Here is a 7,789-nt window from a genome sequence, read left to right on the forward strand (position 1 = left end):
AAAACAAAACAAAACCAATAATAAGACTTCTAATTAGAACAAAAGCTTTGTCAGAAGTTACTTCAGTACAATCAGCAACTACAAATAAAGAAATTTTAGTAAGCAATCATACAATTATTTACTATATAAATGAACTAGGAGCTAGGTGCTGGGGATACTGGGCTATCCAAGATGGACATTACTCCTGACTTTACAGAATATACAGTACAGTCAAATGGTAAAACAGGCATTATACAAATAATTAAAACTGCGATTAAAAAAAGAAATGCAGAATGTTATAACAGTGTATTATAGGGGTCCCTAACTTAACCTAGGAGAATCAGAGGTTTCTCTGCAAAAGTGACACTTAAGCACATTCTGAAGAATGAGGAGCTGCCTTCCCGGCAGAGAGATTAGACACAGCATGTACAAAGGCCCTTGGGTGAGCTTTGAACCTTCAAGGAATGGGGCAGGGGGAGAGGGGGGGATCAGTAAGGCTAGACCATATATAATCAGACAGAAAGTACAAAGAAATGATAATGGAGAAGTAGGTAAGGCCAGATCAGATCACGCCCTGCTAAATAAAGATTGAAGATTTTAAAAGGAAAGCAACAAAAGTTTTCAGATAAGTGACTTGACTAAATTTGTTTTATAGAGACAATTCTCTCTGCTGTGAGACACATTCCCCCTAAGGTGTACAAGTTAGGTAAACTGACATGTCTCAATTGTCCCAGTCTGGGTGACCATGGGTGCACCCTGCGATGAAAGGGTGTCCAGTCCAGGGCTGGTTCCAGCCTTGCTCCCTGAGCTGCTGGGATAGGCTCCGAACGTCTGCAACCCTGAACTGGAAATAAGTGGGTTGGAAAAGAATTATCTTGTTTTTAGGAATCCTTCTTAAATGTATGTATAGCTCACATTTAATATTAGAAATATTTTGGGTCTTTATTTAGAAGTTTGGTAATGTTTTTGTGACAAGAAAAATGCTGTAGGAATTTAACTCTTGTTTATATCAATTAGCCCATGGTAAAACTGGTAGGTATCATTATACTTCGTTTCTCCTGAAGTTGCAGACTCCAAAAACTTATCCATGACATTAAGTGAGGACTTGCTGTATATGGCTTGGGGAGTGCACATATATAATAAAAATATAAAGAAAGGTAAAGGAAATAATAAATTCAAGTGGGCAATGCCTCTGGTAAAGAAGCCTACAACGAAAGTGGAGAGGAACATGCAATCAGGCGGGGAAACACTGGCAATTTCAACCGGACTGGTAATGTTTTATTTCTTAAGCTGCAAGGTGGAATACAAGTATTTATTGAAGTATTATTACTTTTGCTGTCTTAAATATCTCATATTACTTTAAAAATTTTTTTACAAGAGTGAAAAATCATTTAGAATTGACTCTAATAGACTTAGGAAAAGGTGGCCTAACTAGGATGGAGAGACCAGAGGTAGAGAGAAATGGCAAGAGTCTGGCCTTAGTAAGTTGTTGATAGAGCCACCTAACAAAACAGGGTAGGTACAGTGAAGAAGGTCTAGGTTTGGAGCCAAAAACAAGAGCTCAATCTGGAAAACTCAATTCGAAGTATGTAAGTGGAGAAATTGAACAGATAGCTGGGATCAGAAAAAGGGTCTGAACCACAGATAAAAATTTGGGAGTATTCAAAACATATATGGTAACTGAAGCCACAAAATAGGTAGATTAGCGTGAGACGGGAGGAAGCTTTAGAACCAAGACTTGAGAAAGACTACCAATTAAAGAAGAGGAGGGTGGAAAAAGCCTGAAGAGCCAGATAACAAGGAGGGAAAATCAGAATCCAAGAGAAGAGTGTATTTCAGGAAGGAAATTTTGAATCCAAATAAACAAACACCTATTCTGGATGGGCAATTAGGAAATCAAGGTCCAAGAAAGACTCAAAGGGAATTCCCTAAAGATTGACAAAGTCCAGAGCCACTTTACTCTGAACATTCCCCAAAGTTATGTTATAATTCAGTTAAGTAACAATAAAGTCAGTCAAAACTGATACACCCTAAAAAATGTAGATTAAAAAATCTTTTTAAGACTTGAATATAGTTTAGAGATTAAAGGATAAGAACAAGAGTGCTAAACTTTTTTAACATATTAACTATAAGCCTTTTGAAAGCAAAAATCACATGATATCCATCTTTGAATCATCAGCACCTAGTTCAGTGCCTAACATAAGTACTTAACTGAAAAAGAAAAAAAAAAGTTCACTGAATGAATGTGTGGGCACCAGAACACTTTTGTCCAAATTAAGCTGGTGCTACAGCAATACAGCCTCAAAGAACAACTTTTAAATGAGGGCTCTGCTCGTTCTACAGAAAACTTCCTTTCTTTAGAAATAGAAGGTATCTATCTGCAAAGAGATCTCATCCTTGTGTTAGGGGAAAAACCCCTTTGGGCAACACATTCCATGAGTCTGAATGATAAGCCCAAGTGATGTCTGCCACGACAGTGTTTTCAAAGCACAAGGATGTACTCCAGTATGCCAGCCAGTACTGACACTAGCCGTTATTCCTGAGAAGTGTAGAAAATAGCAATGCTATTTAACAGAGTAACAGACTAGATCTTTACTTCCACACAAACTCAACTCTTCTGTTATAGCAGTATGTTTGAAAAACATTTGCTGGCACTTGGGTGATATTAACAGTTCAGAACTGTTTTTTATGTCTAAGTTTTGGGTTAATGACATCGGCTAAAATCAATCTTCTCACACGTATTCTCAAAAGAATGGTCCACAAAAGCAAAAAAAGTAATCCCGTCCTTTCTTTCCCTAAATTTTTACCTGATATTTTGGATAGGAGCCACCCACGGTTCTATGCTACAAGAAAAGCACAAGCTCAGAAATCAGTAATTACATCCCCAGTTGCAATTAACTATCCAGATTAATTAATAATAATAAAAGGAACATATCTCATTTATTTTGAAATGTGAACAAACTTCAAATAAAAAAAAAAACAGCCTTTTGGAATTTATCACTGTGCACTGACTTATGCATGGAACAGACTATGTATTGATTAAGAAACAGAATGATAGTCTAGATTTTTACTATATATTTGGTATGTTAGGATCCCAATTACTGAATTGATAGGTGAACCTGGAGCTGGGGGGATAGGGGAATGGGCTAATTAGAGACAGACCACATATCCTTTCCCTTTGACTGATTTATACAAATAAGAAATAAGGAAAATAATTATTAAGGGGTTAACAGTATTTATAAATACGATTGTTATGTTCAAGATATAACAATACCTTGAAGTTCAAGTTGACTTAAATCCTTTGGATTAAGGGCTAAAATTCAATTCCACCTTCATAAACTGAATATAAAGTTACCGGGTCCTTTGCTCCTTTTTTAAGAAAACTGGTGGCTACCTAGCACAAGTAGAAAACCAATACTGAAGTCACACAAGTGAAAAGCACTGACTTTTGGAAAGGATGTTTGAAATGCTTTGGAAAAGTGTACAGCTGTTTAAGACAAATAGTAAGTAATATTAAACCATTACAGGTCAGGAAAAAAAATAAAAGAACTTCCATATATTCTATGTATTCTCTTGAAAATGTCCTTTGCCTACGATACTCTGCTCACGAAGATCTAGCAACCACGCAGATTTGTTCACAAGCTTTTTACCTTTTACCCAGAAGTTATTTCAAGTTTCTTTAATTCTGCCATTACATAGTACTTAAGAAATCCGAAGCAGCTACAACATACACCTCTAAATTCCGAAAAATAAAACCAAAAGCCTCAACAAACGCAACCACAATTCACAATATTTTTAGCCAGGAGTTCAGTAATTACGTTTATTTTCCTGCATCCTTATTCTGAAATAGTAATACCTAAGCCTTCTTTAGGCGGTAAAAGATTTGACGCCAAAATTACATTATTAATCCTTTTTTCTACAGATATTAATGTACTCGAAATGTGCTGTTCTCCGTTTACCAGAGAATGAAAATCCCTTTCATTTGTAGTTAATTTTTATAGCGCTTTCACACGTACTCACTTGAACGTATACACAAGACGAACGTATGACAATTTTAGACTTATCAGGAATACAAGATAACGCTCACTCAAAACTCATTCTTACTTGATTTACTTGATTACAGTTTATATTGATGCTAACAAATAAAGTGTGAGCATAAAGAAATCTGTACCATCGCCACTTCTCAATGAACAAAAATTCCTGCAAATGATAAAACCAAACTCGCCCATTTCGCAAAGAAAAAGAAATCTCAAGCTCAGAAACAATCGCAAAACAGGAGGGAAAAAATCCTAAACCACACATTCACGTAAATCTTTTCAACGCGAAGCTCCAAATGTTGCGGCCAACCACACAACTGCCCACAATCACAGAGTTAGCGCCTTCTCTTAATTTTGAATCTGGAGACGGAAGGGGAAACAAAACAAAACAAAAACAGCCCGCCAAAGTTTCTGGAAGTGGGAAATCATCTCAAGTTAAGAAAACGTGTTAATCGAGAGGCAATCGACTGCCCCGCTTCCCCCCTTCCAGCAGCCCCCGCACTGAACCTTCTCTAAAATATTCGCGGGAGGCAGGAGTCTCGGCGCCCAGATGCTGGAGTGAAGAGTCCAACGAACCCGCGCTGCGGGGAGCGATGTCAGCGGCCGGGCGTCGGAGACAAAGACGAGCCCGCCGAGCGCCCGGCGCGGCCCTGCGCCCCTAACCGCCCGGCGGAGTTGCGAGCACCGCCGGAGCGCCGGCGAAGTGCGCGCCCAGGGTCCCCGGGTCCCCCGCCCGCCGCCGCGGCCGGGGCCCACCCCGCCTCGGCCGTTTCCCTCCCAATTTGGGAACCGCGCGCTTGGGGACAAAGCAGGAGGGGCGCGCCGGGGGAAGCGGCGGGCCGCGAGTGGCGACGCCCCTCTAGGCTCGGCGGGAACCCCTCGGCGGCGCCCCGTCCCTCCCTCCGACCCCCGTCTTCCTCGGGCCCCTGTCCTCCGCGGCCCCTCTCCCGCCTCCCCACAAGTTCTCCCGTGCCCCCCGGGCCCGCCCCTTGCCCGCTTCCCTTCACCCAGCTCTGCGGCTGCCCCTCACCGGGCGGCAGGGTCCCCCGGAGCCGCCTCCTCCGCCGGGCCTCGGCCCGTCCCGCTGGCCGCCGCCTCATGTGCCCCGCGTCGCCATCGCCTCCACCCTCTCCTCTTCTCCTCCTCCTCTTTCGCCGCCGCCGCTGCCGCCGCCGCCGCCGCCGCCTTCGCCTCAGTCTCCAGCCGAGGCCGAAGCCGCTCCCGCCGCCGCCCGGACCCGCGGGAAGGCGCCTGCGCACTACGCGCCGCGATGGGGGCGGGGGCGTCCCGCCGCGGCCTGGGAGCTGGGGGCGCGCGGCAGGAGGTGCCGGGGTGGGAGGGGGCGCCCCGGGACGCGCGGGCGGCGGCGAGAGCTCCCAACTTTCCTACTCGGTCGGGGCTGCGCGCGCTCCCGGGCGGTCCCGGACGCAGCGGAGGCGCGGCGCGTGTAAGACCCACCCGCGTGGAGTCAGGAGCCGAGGTGGACGCAGACTTCTCTGGGACAATTCATTCCCCCAGTTTGATTCCCGGGACCGGAGTGCCCCGCCTGCAGGGCCTCACTTGGAGCAGGCGACTAACGGCATCGTGAGGACACGCCCTTACCTGGGTATCCTGGGTGGGTCCCTGTGCGCACTGGCAAAAGGCCTTGGTCAGGTGTAACCGGGATGCTGATGCCTCTAAGTTCTGCTCTGCAATTTAATTACTCGAGGATCCTACGAGCCTTCCGTCGGCTAACCATTCTGGCTCCTTTGGTGACTTTTAATGGTATTTCTAGATACATTGGAAGGCTTGGACTTCCCTGATTAGCAAGACTCTAATAGGCCATTTCCTCTTAACCCCTTGCATTTCTGGCAGCCTAAAGACTTCCTAAAACTGTATATGCTTAAGAATCTCCAGTCTTAAACTACCCGGTAGAAATCAAAATTCCTCAGATACTTGAAGATGAGTAAGTGCACTACAACGGAAGACGTAGTAAGGAGAAAGCACTTGACTTTATATAGTGTTCAACTACTCCCATACTCCTGAATTATCTAATTTGACCAGCACTGTACAAAAGGATAGGCTTTTATTTTACCCTTGTGACCAGAGAGGGAATTAAGTACTAACAAATGAGGTGACTTACTATACAGGTCACCTCCCACCTCCACAGAGCCAAGGTCCTAATGGCTAGTTCAGAGGTTGAAAATGAGGGCTGGGCATCTGACCCACTGATAAAGTTTCGTATGGCTAGCATAATACTTTCCACAAATATGAATTAATTGCCAATTTTTTAAATCCAGATTTCTGGCTTCTCACCAAAATGTCAAAAAGTCTACTCACTCTGAGCCTCTATTTTCAAGTGGCAGCTACTTCTGAGTAACATCTGTTTGTCCAGGACAGCAGGCACTGCCCCCACTCAGCTGCTTGGCCTGCGTATTTAAGTTCTCTCCCCCTTGTACTTGCCATGCCACAGTGCCCCATCCCACATTATCACATTGCCTCTGCACAAATGCATTTTAAGTGACAGACAACTAAATTTATGAAAATATGAATAAAGAACATAGCTAAAATAATGGAACATCATTGACATGCTTATTGAAATATTAAACCTCTCACATATTGCTGCAGCAAGTGTATATTGGTACAAATCACTTTGGAAAATGCAGTATCTACTAAAGCTTAGCCTATTAATACACTATGACTGCAATTTTATGGGAATTCCACAGAAATTTGTACAAATATTCACCAGAATACTTGTTCTCAGTATTAATAGCACTATTTATAGTAGCCAGAAAACTGGAAACTACCCAAAATACCCATCAACCATAGAAAGGATAAATTGTGTTAGAATCACACAATGGTACACTATGCAGTAATGAGAAGGAACTATCTACAATTATGTATAATAATACAGACAAATCTCACAAAACTGTCCATTTATATAAAGTTCAAAACCAGGTAAAAATAATCTGTGCTGTTAGAAGTAAGGACAGTGGTTACCCTGAGGGAAGGATAGTTACTGGAAAGGGAGCATGAGAGGGTGTCTTGGGGGCTGGTCCTGTTCTGTTCTTAATCTTGTTGCTAAATACACAGGTGTGTTCAGTTGCCACACCTGAGCTGTACACTTTTGTGTGGCGTATTAGGACTTCAATAAAAAACTTTAAAATGATGTTAAAACATTTGATTATATATGTATATATTTTCTATAAGTAATACATAAGCAAATATGTATTTTATGTTATATATAAATAATATAATCAAAGTTCATTAAATAGTATCAGGTACTATTTTCTTATAAACTCATAGATGAACCCGATGAGGAAGGTTTCCCGTCTTTTAGCGTTGCCTGTTCTTCTTGGAGATAGGGAACAATATGATTTCTATATCTCTTACCTTACTACTGAAGGAGTTCAGAACAAGCCTCCCCAAGATGTGCCACTTTGGCATGTGAATTATTTTGAGCTGAAAGCAATTGAGATCCTGTAGGTTCATGAGAAACTTTCACCTCTCCCTTAAAGAATTTAAATTAGGGGCTTTGCCCATAGTAAGAGTTGTCAGAAATAAAATTTTATGACCTATCTCTAGGTCAGGGCAAACTTTTAATTACTGAACATCCACTCTTCTTATTGCCCTACAAATGACCTTTCTCCTGCCTTACCTCATCCTTAGCTGTGAATACCACATATACCTTCTTTTCCCTTTCTGTCTCTAAACCTCTCCTGTATGTGGGGTTTCTGACTCTCATGAATGTAGGGTTATTATATGTATTATGTAATTAAATTTGGTCATTTTGT

General features: G+C 42.6%; 1 protein-coding gene across 7 annotated transcripts in view; it reads right to left on the reverse strand.

Moving 5' to 3' along the window:
* GJC1 (gap junction protein gamma 1) overlaps positions 1–5,881 on the reverse strand; it is a 31,963-nt gene extending 26,082 nt beyond the window's left edge. For 3 of the 7 annotated variants that reach the window (XM_016139765.2, XM_036222672.1, XM_036222671.1), the window contains exon 1: positions 5,047–5,231. The gene's annotated coding sequence lies outside the window, so the exon portion shown is untranslated. Of the gene's footprint in view, positions 1–4,523; positions 4,707–5,046; positions 5,239–5,474; positions 5,562–5,618 lie in introns of those variants that run through there. The other 4 variants (XM_016139767.2, XM_016139768.2, XM_036222674.1 and 1 more) reach the window with 4 other exon arrangements.
* Between the last annotated feature and the right edge of the window lie 1,908 nt (positions 5,882–7,789).

The sequence above is a fragment of the Rousettus aegyptiacus genome, unplaced genomic scaffold, assembly GCF_014176215.1.
Source record: "Rousettus aegyptiacus isolate mRouAeg1 unplaced genomic scaffold, mRouAeg1.p scaffold_m13_p_6, whole genome shotgun sequence".
Lineage (NCBI taxonomy): Eukaryota > Metazoa > Chordata > Mammalia > Chiroptera > Pteropodidae > Rousettus > Rousettus aegyptiacus.